The sequence below is a fragment of the Scyliorhinus torazame genome, chromosome 3 (assembly GCF_047496885.1).
Source record: "Scyliorhinus torazame isolate Kashiwa2021f chromosome 3, sScyTor2.1, whole genome shotgun sequence".
Lineage (NCBI taxonomy): Eukaryota > Metazoa > Chordata > Chondrichthyes > Carcharhiniformes > Scyliorhinidae > Scyliorhinus > Scyliorhinus torazame.
This window is the reverse complement of record NC_092709.1, coordinates 235,537,804-235,550,932: the sequence shown is the minus strand read 5'-3', so window position 1 is coordinate 235,550,932 and position 13,129 is coordinate 235,537,804. Positions and strand designations below refer to the sequence as shown.

At 47.6% G+C, this 13,129-nt stretch overlaps 1 pseudogene; it reads left to right on the top strand.

Annotated features, from left to right (window-relative positions):
- The window catches only part of LOC140409001 (putative nuclease HARBI1 pseudogene), a 378,119-nt pseudogene extending 366,125 nt beyond the window's left edge, over nt 1-11,994 (top strand).
- The last annotated feature ends 1,135 nt before the right edge of the window (nt 11,995-13,129 follow it).

Here is a 13,129-nt window from a genome sequence, read left to right as displayed (position 1 = left end):
TGCACATTCTCCCCATGTTTGCGTGGGTTTCGCCCCCACAACCCAAAGATGTGCAGGGTAGGTGGGTTGAGCATGCCAAATTGCCCCTTAATTGGAAAAAATGAATTGGGTACTCTAAATTTATTTTTAAAAAGATGATCTTGGAATCCCACCAAGCGTGGATGAACTTGAAGCCTCCATTAAACATGTGAATAATGGAAAAGATGCAGGAGTGGATTTGATTCCAGCAAAGATTTTCAAACTTGGAGGAGGTGATCTCCATCAGGTCTTGCTCAAAATCTGGGAGAGTAAAGAAATTCCTGTCGACTTCAGGGATGCTGTCATCGCCACCATCTTCAAGAAAGAAGACAAAGCAGACCATGGGAGCTACCAACATCATCATCTGAATCCTCTCTAGGTGCCTTCTTCCAGTCTCTGAAGAAATCCTTCCGGAAAGCCAGTGTGGCCTCCGGACAAACCGCGGAATGGCGGAAATGATTTTGACTGCTCAGCAATTTCAAGAGAAATGCCAAGAACAATATCAACCACTCGACATGACCTTCAGTGATCTGACCATGACAAAGTGCGATGGAAGACCATGTCAAAGGTCAGCTGTCCAGAGAAATTCATCAACATCCTACGACTCCTCCATGAAAAGATATTGGTGTCAGTTGTCACCAACAGAAATAAGACAGAAATCTTCAAAGTTCAAGACTGGAATCAAGCAGGGATGTGTCATCACCCCCACCTTTTCTCAATCTTTACAACCACCATCCTTCACTTTGTCAAGAAAAAGTTTCTTAGTAGACGCCGTCTACAGAATGGATGGAAAAGTTTTCAACCTCAACCGGTTGAAATCCAAGCGGAAAATGACACTGACATGGTTTGGGAAACTTCCATATGCAGATGACATCATCATCTTGGCTGTCTCAGAATAGAATCTCCAAACCATGCTTGACTCCTTCACGGAAACATTCCAAAGAATCGGTCTCAGCCTCAACCTCAAGAAGACGCAACTCCTTTACCAACTCACTCCAGGGCAAGATTCCGTCTCCCCCTCCATCAAGATCAATGGAGATACCCGACCAAACATGGAACATTTCCTCTACCTGGGGAACTACCTCTTATTGAAGGCTAATATCGATGCGGAGATCCAACATCGTATCCAATCGTGAGCACCTCCTTCAACGCCTAAGGACCTGAGTCTTTGGCGACCGTGACATTCGTGCTGCCATCAAGATCCACATATACAAAGCAGTCATTCTCTTAACTCTTCTATATGACTCAGAAACTTGGACTATCGACAGATGCCACCTCAAAGCCCTGGAGAGGCACCATCAATGCTGTCTGAGACGAATACTCCGCATCAGCAGGGAGGACAGGCTTACTAACATCCCCGTCCTTGAAGCAGTCAGGAACACCAGCATCAAGGCTATAATCATCCTAAATCAACTCTGCTGGGTTGGCCATGAGCTTGGGATGTAAGAATCCCGACTGCCAAAGCGAATGTTCTTCGGTCAGCTCAAGGAAGGCTCCTGAGCAGGAGGAGGCCAGAGGAAGCACTAAAAAGACACCCTGAAGGCATGCAATATCGATGTCAATGCCTGGGAGACTCTTGCTCAGAAGAGACCTACTTGGAGAAACCTCCTGATTGAAGGGACCCAATTCTTCAAGGACATCCGATGGCAAGAGGAGGCCCAGAAAAGGAACGAGAACTAAACACCGGCAATCTTGAATCCAAGGACCAATCCCACCTCCAGAAAACACTTGCCAAGTGTGCGATTGAAGAAGCAGCTTCAGGATCGGGCACATCAGCCAAGCATGAACCCACAGAACCCACAGACACAAGTTTCTTAGGTGGACAACCATACTCGTTAATGAGTAGTCACCGAAGAAGAAAAAGCAGAATCTCTGGATTCCTACGTGAGGCACAAAAAATTCACAGAAGGAATATAAGACCAGGGCCTTGAATGCATGGCTCAAAGATGCTGCAATTATGAATGGCCTCTCATTTTTTTTAAGCAGTTTGTTCTGTCTCAGTTCAAATAGTAAAATTTCCAATCAATTGAACGTTGAAAAACCATGGGTGGGATTCTCCATTTCACAGACTAAGTGTGACGCTGGGACAGAATCGGTGGACTTCTATGACAGCAAATTGCCGCCAGTCGCAGAACAATTCAACAACCATTAATGGGCTAGCTCGCCGTCACGTGGAACACGAGCGATTCCAGTGGGAACCGGTGTTGGCATCGCCAGGGTCGGGTTTGACACTCGAGAGGCTGACAAGCTGCAGTCGCATATTAACACTCCACTCCCCAGACACACTCATCCCAGCCAACGGGATGGCAGCATGAAGAGCTTCACCCTGGTTTGGGAACGCGGAGCTGGGAACCTTGCTGAATAGCATGGAGGAGAGGCAGGCCACCCTGTACCCTGGGGTGGTGGGAAGGAGGCAGCCACCTGCCGCCGTACACCAGGTCTGGGTGCAGTAGTGCAGGAAGAAGCTGCACAACCTCCTCAGGGTGGCCAGGGTGAGTAGGCAGCACTGTGCCCCTGGCACACACCCATAACCACCCCCACCCCCACCAGGAGGGCGACTGGACCCCACCCGCTGGCAGTATGCGCACACCCACACTGCACCACATGCCAGCTCCCATGCTGGCCGCCATGGCTGGGTGTCCCGGCCATGAAGGCCACTAGCTACCCACCCCTGTGCTTCATGCATCCGACTGCCTAACAGTGTGCACTTTCTGACTTCACGTCCCTCCTCCCGCCTCAGGAAAAGGCGGCCCACAACCGCCGGGAGAGAGAAAAGACTGGATGGGGACCGCTGGACCTGCAGCGGGCACTGGACTTGGTTGGTGGGCGTGGAGAGATGGCAGCCACCAAGGCGGAAGTTGGCATCAGGCGAGCAATTGAGACCCTACTGAGTTGCTGTTCCTCATGGCACGTGTGCCACCAACCCCTCACCACCACCCCATCTCCTGACGCGCCCCCTCCCCCCCCCCCCCCCCCCCACCACCACCACCACAATGTGTGATCCCATTGTGCGCCATGTCTTGTATCACCTGGCGATGAGGCAGGCTGTTCTGATGTTCTCCACCCCTGACCCCCAACCCCAAGTGGATAGCAGCGAGAAAGAGGAAACGGACAGCAACGAGAGCCCTCGAACCACGGCCCGAGACAACCCGGAGCATCAGTCCGGGGATGGTACTGACCTCCCTATACGGCTGCATCCAACACACTCCACCATCCCAGAGACACACACCGCATTGGGCACTTTAGCAATAAGGCTCCTCGGGCACCATCTGGTGCGCACCACACATGTGCTGCGGTACATCAGGTGGAGGTAGGAACCCCCTAGACATTGGACAATTGGAGCCCGGCCCAACCCCAGGGACTAGCTGCCACCTGGACTGGTTTTGGCCTTCTGGAAAGGGCAGCCCAACGATAATGGATATGCAGTCACAGAGCCAGGGACTGCATGAGGGGCTGCCAGCAACCATCCAGCACTGCAGGTGCAGTTGGAGGAGTCCAACCCCCTGCAAGGTGCTGACCATGCATGCCACCCAGGCCAACAGAGATGGTGTCCACGGTGGAGGCCTTGGGAGCGAAAGTATCGGCCATAGGTCAGGCTGTCAAAGGCCTGGGGCAGTCTGTGTGGGTGGTGGCTTAGGCACACGACAGTGCTGCCCTGTCACAGGCAGCTGTGTACCAGAGCCATCTGGACATTGCAGCGGCGCTCCAGAGCTTGGCCCAGTCATAGGACGCAACAGGCCACCACGATATAGGATACTTTCCTAGCGCTATACTGGAGGGCCACTCCAGAACAGTCCAGGCACCTGAACTGCATCTTCTGGGTGCTGAAGCACCATTCAATCATGCCCCTGGTCACTGCATGGGCATCGTTATGGCGTGTCACTGCGTCGGGCTGTGTCCTTCAGATAGGCGTCATCAGTCATGACTGCAGCGGATAATCCCTGTCGCTCAGGAGCTAACCCCTCAGCCTGGGTTGTGTGCCAGGACGAAGGCATCTTGCACACTGCCTGGGTATCGGACGCAGGCATGCATGATGTGCATCTCATGGTTATACACCAGCTGCATGTTCATCGAGTGGAAACCCTTTTGGTTTGTGAAAAGTGCCCTGGTGCTGTGCTCGTAGAGCAACATGAACCCCGTCGATCATTCCCTGAACCTGCGGCATCTCAGCATGGCGGAGAACCCCGTTGTCTGGACATCCTGGTGGGCTCTGTTCACATTGAATTTGATATATTGTGCCAACCAGGTATAAAGGGCCTCTGTGACAGCGTGGATGCACCTGTGCGTCGAGGTCTGCGAGATCCTGGACAGGACCCACTTGGCACCTGGAAGGACCCCGTGCGTTAAAGTTCAGGGCGACCTGCCATATCCAGCCGTGAATGGTGGTGGACAATTAAACACCTCACTGGAGGAGGCTCCACAAATATCTCCATCCTCAATGATGGAGGAGCCCAGCATATATGTGCAAAAGGCAAGGCTGAGGCATTTGCAACAATCTTCAGCCAGAAATGCCGAGTCGATGATCCATCTCTGTCTCCTCCAGAGGTCCCCAGCATCACAGATGTCAGTCTTCAACCAATACGATCCACTTCACGTGATATCAAGAAACGGCTGAAGGCACTGGATACTGCAAAGGCTATGAGCCCTGTCAATATCCCGACAATAGTGCTGAAGACTTGTGCTCCAGAACTTGCCGCACCCCTAGCCAAGCTGTTCCAGTACAGCTACAACACCATCATCTATCCGGCAATGTGGAAAATTGCCCAGGTGTGTCCAGTAACAAGAAATAGGACAAATCCAACTCAACCAATTACCACCCTATCAGTCTACTCTCCATCATCAGCAAAGTGATGGAAGGAGTTATCAACAGTGCTATCAAGCGGCACTTACTCAGCAATAACTTGCTCACAGATGTTCAGTTGGGTTCCGCCAGGGTCACTCAGTTTTTGACCTCATTACAGCCTTGGTTGGCAAAAGAGATGAATGCTGGAGGTGAGATGAGAGTGACTGCCCTTGACATCAAGGCAGCATTTGATTGAGTATGGCACCAAGGAGTCCGAGTCAAACTGGAGTCAATCGGAATCAGGGGGAAAACTCTCTGCTGGTTGGAGTCATTCCTGGCACAAAGGAAGATGGTTGTGGTGGTTGGAGGTCAATCATCTCAGCTCCAGGACATCACTGCAGCAGTTCCTCAGGGTAGTATCCTAGGCCCAACCACCTTTAGCTGCTTCAGCAATGACCTCCCTTCCATCATAAGATCAGAAGTGGGGATGTTTGCAGATGACTGCACAAATTTCAGCATCATTCGCGACTCCTCAGATAATGAAGCAGTCCATGTCCAAAAGCAGCAAGACCTGGATAATATCGAGGCTTGGGCTGACAAGTGGCAAGTTACATTCACGCCAAACAAGTACCAGGCAATGACCATCTCCTACAAGAGAGGATCTAACCACCACCACCCCTTGATATTCAACAGCATTACCATCACTGAATCTCCACAATCAATATCCCGGGGGTTACCATTGATCAGAAACTGAACTGGACTAGCCATATTAATACTGTGGCTACCAGGGCAGGTCAAAGGCTAGGAATCCTATGGTGAGTAACTCACCTCCTGACCCCCGAAAGCCTGTCCACCATCTACAAGACACAAGTCAGGAGTTTAATGGAATACTCTCCACTTGCCTGGATGAGTGCAGCGCCAACAACACTCAAGAAGCTCGACACCACCCAGGACAAAGCAGCCCGCTTGATTGCTTCTCCTTCCACAAACATTCACACCCTCCACCACCGATGAACAATGGCAGCCATGTGTGCCATCTACAAGATGCACAGCAGTAACTCACCAAGGTTCCTTAGACAGCACCTTCCAAACCCACGACCACTACCATCTAGAAGGACAAGAGTAGCAGATTCCTGGGAACCCCACCACCTGGGCAGCATGGTAGCATAGTGGTTAGCACTATGGCTTCACAGCGCCAGGGTCCCAGGTTCGATTCCCGCTTGGGTCGCTGTCTGTGCGGAGTCTGCACCTTCTCCCCGTGTCTGCGTGAGTTTCCTCCGGGTGCTCCAGTTTCCTCCCACGGTCCAAAGATGTGCATGGTAGGTGGATTGGCCATGCTAAATTGACCTTAGGTTAGATGGGGTTGCAGGGTTACAGGGATAGGGCGGAGGTGTGGGCTTAAATAAGGTGCTCTTTCCAAGAGCCGGTGCAGACTCGATGGGCCGCATGGCCTCCTCCTGCACTGTAAATTCTATGATGAGCTCGCTCACCACCCCGACTTGGAACTATATCGTCAATCCTTCACTGTCGCTGGCAAAATCCTGCAGCTCCCTCCCTAACAACACAATGTGTGTACCTACACCTCAGGGACTGCAGTGGTTCAAGAAGGCAACTCACCACCACCTTCTGAAGGGCAATAAATGCTGGCCTAGCCAGCGACACCTACATCCTGTAAATGAATGAAAAATATATATATTAGCATGGTGCGTACCCCCATGCCCAATCAGCTTCACCCATGCCACATGGTGGCCCCGGTCTGCTCTGCAGACCCTCCCCCACATGTCTCCATGCGGGTGGACCGGCACTACATGGATTGCAACAGTTCAATAGATGTCTCAACACCAGCTTCTCAAAGGCAATTAGAGATGGGAAATAAATACTGGCCTTGTGAGCATGCCCACATTCCGGGAAATAATAAAATAAAATGTGACTCAAATGCCTGGATTAGGGAGCCCTTCTGTACCGAAGGGTGTTCTGCTGCACCTTGCACAACGTAATGCAGCCGAGTTTACTGGAGCTACAGGAAGTGGAAGGTGAGGACCATTCTGTATTTTCAGAGGAGGAGGAGACCGAAGGGCCTTATGTGGACAGAGTAACTGCAACTGCAAACTAAGCTGCCAAGGATGTATGGGACAGAGTCATTAGGGCACACTTCAGATGATCTGAGGTAATGCAGACACCTGGCATCTCAATCCTGAATGCCTAGCCCTCAGACCCCAGCACAAAGCAGCCCCACAGTCAATGATCCATCCCCCTCTCTAATATCCATTTCTTGTCCTCTTCTACTCTTGTCATTGCACTTTGCTGAAGGCTGGCAAGCAACAAGGTGTGTCTGGACAGTGAAACTTTGATCTAAAGTTTATACTTCAAAAACATTGATAACAAAACTGTAATTTAATTTTTAAATATCCAAGTGTTTCCCTTGTGAAGCTAGAAAGTCTTTGTCTTCCTTTCCTATTACCCCAATGTGCTACTCTAGTGGTGTCAGCTGAGCTACAGGCACACTGCTCATTCACCCACTCTGACTGTCCAGATGCTCTTGGCTTTCGTGCCTGGGGCTCCTAGTCAAAGGCTGCCCTATACCCCACTGAACATCAACCCACCCTACCCCTTCATCCATTCATTTGCCATTGTTTGGGCGACATGGTAGCACAATGGTTAGCACAGTTGTTTCATAGCACCAGGGGCACGGGTTCGATTCCTGGATTGGGTCACTGTCTGTGTGGAATCTGCATGTTCTCCCTGTGTCTGCGTGTGTTTCTTACGGGTGCTCGGGCTTCCTCCCACAAGTCCTATAAGGCGTACTTGTTCGGTAAATTGGACATTCTGAATATCCCTCAGTGTGCCCAAACATGCGCCGGACTGTGGCGACTAGGGAATTTTCACAGTAACTTCATTGTAGTGTTAATGTAAGCCTACTTGTGATACTAATAAAGGTTATTATTATTATCCCCTCACCCACCCACCTCCCGCCTTACTCCCTCACCTACTTATCTTCTCTATGTAGCTTTCAAAGTAGTTTTGGGACTTATCATAAAATTCCTACAGTGCAGAAGGAGGCCATTTGTCCCATTGTGTCTGCAATGAGCCTAGAAAGGGAACCCCACCTAGGCCCACTCCACTACCCTATCTCCGTAACCTCCATCTAATCTGCATAATTTAGAATGGCCAATCCACCTAACCTGCACATCATAGGACTGTGGGAGGGAACCAGAGCACCCGGAGTAAACCAACGCAGACTCGGGGAGAAAGTGCAAGCTCCATGCAGACAGTCATCCAAAGCCGGAGGCAGCAGTGCTAACTACTGTGCTACCATGCCACTCTACATCTGGGAATACAACAGCCGTTGCCATGAAAAGGGAGCAAGGTTTGGCTTCCACCTACGATACTGCAGGATGAGAAAGGGCATCCAGAACTGCCGCACTCCACAGATCTGAAACGGTTCAGTTCAGAAGTCCAGGCCAGAAATGCTGAGCTCCTCCTTAGAGTAAAAAATGTCACTTCAATCCGATGTTGATTGCCACTCCTCAGAACATTTGGCCCATAACAATATGTCAATAACAAATGGACAGATTTCAATGAAACTTGGTACATAGTTAGGGTATGGCCCAAGGAAGTACAGATTAGTTTTGGCAAAGGTACGGATTAGATCCTGGATTTTTTTAAAGGATCTGTTAACATTGGAAGATAGGGTGAATTGACTTTTCCAGGAGAATGATGTGGGCTGTTTTATTTAGAATGCCATTGTTTGTTTTATAAAGTTGTTTCAGCAATTTTTCACAGCATTTGAAATGTGAACAGAGTTTTCGGAGCAGGTTGTTGGATGTGGATTGGCTTGAAATCTCCTTGGTCAGATGGAAGCTTTTAATGCAAATATTTATTTTCTCAGCTTTGTAGTTACAGAGAATCAACCAGGCAGAGAAAATCATCAAGGAAGAACTGCTTAATTCTAATAATACTGAGTTAACATAATATGGCAGAATTATGCATTCTAGTGAATGTCCTCTTCACTTGTTATTTTTTCTCTCCTGGCAGGGTTAACAGTCTGCTGAGATTTAGAACACATCAATGGCAGCCTGTATGATATCAGCTACATCTGCCACGGACTCCTGAAATCTTATGAGGTAAAGGTTCTGCTGGTGGAAACAAAACTCCTGGGAATGTTGGATTCAAAATCACCCTTCACTTCATCAAATGGACTTGGCACTACTTGAATGTCGTGATTACCTGGATACTTAACTGTCCAGGAATATAGCCCTGGGATACAATAAATGCTTTCAAAATGGAGTTAACTACATCTCTTATCTTACTGACCTATCTTGATTAGACAAAAAAGCCATACATGAAACTCAATGGCAATAGAGTGTGGTATTTATACAGTTTGTTAGAAAATAATGTCAGAATGAGGTATCTGTTTAATCTCATGTGAAGTGGCATTTTGCAGATTCAACTATTAACATACTTGTGAATAGTATACACCCATACACCCATATAAATGCAAGAAAATTAGATGGAAAACTGTATAACAGCACATTTTCAAATCTGCAAAAGCTTTGCTGAGTAAAGACATAATTTGAAGCTTTATAAAGATCTCCATATAGAAATATATTTGCATCAGAATTACATATGTCGGAATTTGATCACACATATATAAACACTAACTTTGTAAACTACAGTACGATTGTAGCCTGGAGATTGCTGTTGGCGCTACTGCTAATGCCTGCACTATTGGTGTGTTAGTAGCAAGTAATTTCAAGAGTGGTGTTGAGTGCCTATTTTACCTGGCTAAAAAATGTGCTAAAAGATTATTCTTGGCAGGAAGTGTCTGATAGGCATCATATTATTGAGTTGTTTCAGTGATCTTACTGAACTTGTTAATGTTGACATAATCACTGTTTTAATTCAACTGGGAACCATTTTGCAATATGTTCATTTTGCATATGCTGGGTGTTTGGTATGATCATTTATGGCTGGTGCAGCATTAGTTGTTGCAGCCAACTCTGGTTTAGTCAGAATTGATGAGAGTTGAACAGAAACCATTTTGACAGTATTGGAGATCATGGGAATTGGATTCAGCGCATCACTTGCACTGCACCTAGCTGAGGAGGACCAGGAGGAACAGGAGAGGGCTGCCCGTGATGTAAGATGGCACAGAAGGCGGACGGTCAGATCCCGTCGGTACCCAACCCATCGGGTGTATCGTCCCAGACAAAGCTACCTGGGAATGACTGAGGAACAGTGCCTTCAGAGGCTCAGGCTTAGTCGGGAGGCTGTGACAGAATTGTGCCATCTATTGAATGGAGACCTGCAAACACAATCTACTATCAGTACAGCACTGCCAGTGGCTGTGAAAGTCACAACAGCCCTGAACTTCTATGCTTTAGGGTCATTTCAGGCAAGCACTGGTAATATATGCAGTGTCAGCCAGTTTGCTGTACACAGATCCATCACAGAGGTGACAGATGCCTTATTCTGCCGGGCTGACAATTTCATTTCTTTTCCAATAGATCAACAGCATCAGCAGCAAAGGGCATCACATTTCTACAGATTTGCTGGCTTTCCAAGAGTACAGGGCGTCATTGACTGCATGCGGGTTGCCATTCGGGCACCCGTGCATGATGCAATGGCCTATATGAATCACAAGGGCTTTTACTCTATCAATGTGCAGTTGGTTTGTGACCACCAGCACAGAATTATGCAGGTCAATGCCCACTTTCCAGGAAGCTCACAGAGTGCCTTTATTTTAAGGCAATCCTCAGTGCCAGCATTATTTGAAGGAGAAAGAAACCTGGAAGGTTGGCTGTTGGGTGACAAAGAGTATCCTCTCCAACCATGGCTAATGACACCTTTGAGATACCCACGAACAGAAGCAGAGCATAGATACAATGAGGCACATTCAAAAACCTTGATTACTGTTGGACATACAATTGGGATTCTGAAGCAGCGCTTTCAATGCCTAGACCGTTCAAGGGGTGCCCTACAGTATAGTCCCCACAAGGTCTCAAGAATGATCATTGCCTGTTGTATCCTGCACAACTTTGCTCTCCAAAGAGGCCTCACCATGGAGGAAGAGCAGAATGAAGAATCTATGGCAGAGCAAGAGGCTGAGAGTGATGATGAAGAACCAGTTGAAGAACCAACAATCCACCAAGGAAGACTGGTGCGCCAGGCACTAATACTTGATGCCTTTGAATAAGTACAGTAGTTGTTCCCTTTAAAAACCTTCATTCGATTTTGATTTTTACTGCTTACTCATACTATCACCTACACTTGTGTTCCCTTTTATCTATTATTTATTCCACCTTCTGTAGTTTTGCTGCATCCTGAGCACTGAAACATCAATATTTTGCATAATTCGGATGAGGTGTTTCAATCTCAACTGTTCAATTTCCGTTGAATCCCAAATAGGTGTGCTAGTCTTTTTCTCTCACTGTGGGTACAGTGTGAAACATCAGACTACTACTGCTCTTCAGCAATCCTTAATGCAAGGAGTAAGTGTCCTGTCTAGCTGCTGGGCTTCATCCACAGCTTGCTCAAATTCCAATGACCCAAGACCCACATATATTGTGGATCGAGAGAATTCTGGTTTTGAGTCAGCTGTCTCAGGTAGAAAATCATGAATGAACTCTAGATAGATTGAACTTGATGGACAAATCTAAATCACATTATCATTTATGCGTTTTTATTTCTGCTGTGTACAAATTGCCTGCCATGGTTTCTATCTTACAACAATAACTGCAGTTCAGAGGTGAAAGATGTGCTTGTTAGGTGAATTGGACATTCTGAATTCTCCCTCTGTGTACCCGAACAGGCGCCAGAATGTGGCAACTCGGGGATTTTCACAGTAACATCATTTCAGTGTTAATGTAAGCCTACTTGTGACACTAATAAAGATTACTTCATTGGTTGTAACGTGCTATGGAACACCTGAAGTTATGAAAGGTGCTATATAACTACAAGCCCTTCTTCCTTCTTCAACTTTGCATCATCTTCATAATTCGCCATATGAACAGCCTTTTGGGATCCTTCCTGATACAAAGGTTCACAAGTGCTTAGTATATGAATCTACTCATTCATTTCAGAATGATGTATTTTTTAAATGTTAGTCTCTGGTTATGATATTTTAGCACTGTAGAAGTTAACTTTTTACACTGTTTTTCATGAAGAATCAAATAAAGATCAGTGGTGTGGAATTGGGAATCCGTGATGTCCATTGCTTGGGCACTGGAGATGCCATTTCTTGACCGAAATGCCATCTATGATGAACATGTATACTTTGGGGTGAGCCTCACTGGATGCTGTATGGTGAGGATTTTTGTGTATGTACAGTGAATGGCTACTGCAAGTATGCAGTGCAGGTAGATGATAATGCCAATCAACTTAAAACATGTGTTCAGCAGCAGGAAGAGCCCACTCCCACCCCCCACCTTGCCCCTGCACTATTTAAAGGGATCATCAACTGCTTACAGATTAGTTGCTGGTTGATTTATTTTGGCTGTTGTTTAAACTCCATAAGTGTTTGGTGCTTTGTACAGTTGTTGCAAGTTACTAAAGTCGACATGGAGTTGTGTGCCAGATGCTGAAGGAAATTTTGTTGACTTCAAGGCTTCTGCGCAAAGCAATGATAGCTATTCCCTTTGAAATACAGCATGACTTGGAGAATGAACAGAGGCCATGCACAGCAGGACAAACTACTGTAAGAGGGAGGAAGAGGATGGGGAGATGAACACTATGCAGGGGACCATATTTGCCCTGGGTGTTCAGGGAACAAATTATCCTACCTGAAACTCATGAGGAATAACGTATGCAGTGTTTGCCCTTCAGTAAGGATATCCTCACTGAAATATGCCACCTGCGACAGCCATAACTGCAAATCCAGATTCGGGCAAGGATTGCATTGCCATTGGTGTGAATGCGGCAATAAACGTTGATGCAACTCGTTGTTACCGGGCTGGAGCTGGAGATATTTGCAGTATATTGCAGTTATCTGTCCCCATTGCACAGGGTAGGTCACTAATACTCTGCTTCATTAGGCTTCCCCAAGGTGTTACACGTTGCTTTGCAGGCATGGTAGCACAATGGTAGCACAGTTGCTTCACAGCTCCAGGGTCCCAGATTTGATTCCTGGCTTGGGTCACTGTCTGTGTGGAGTCTACACGTTCCCCCGTGCCTGCGTAGGTTTCCTCCCACTGTCCAAAGATGTGCAGGTTAGGTGGATTGGCTATGCTAAATTGCCCTTAGTGTCCAAAAAAGGTTGGGTGGTGTTGCTGGGTTATGGGGATAGGGTGGAGGCGTGGGCTTAAGTAGGGTGCTCTTCCCAAGGGCCAA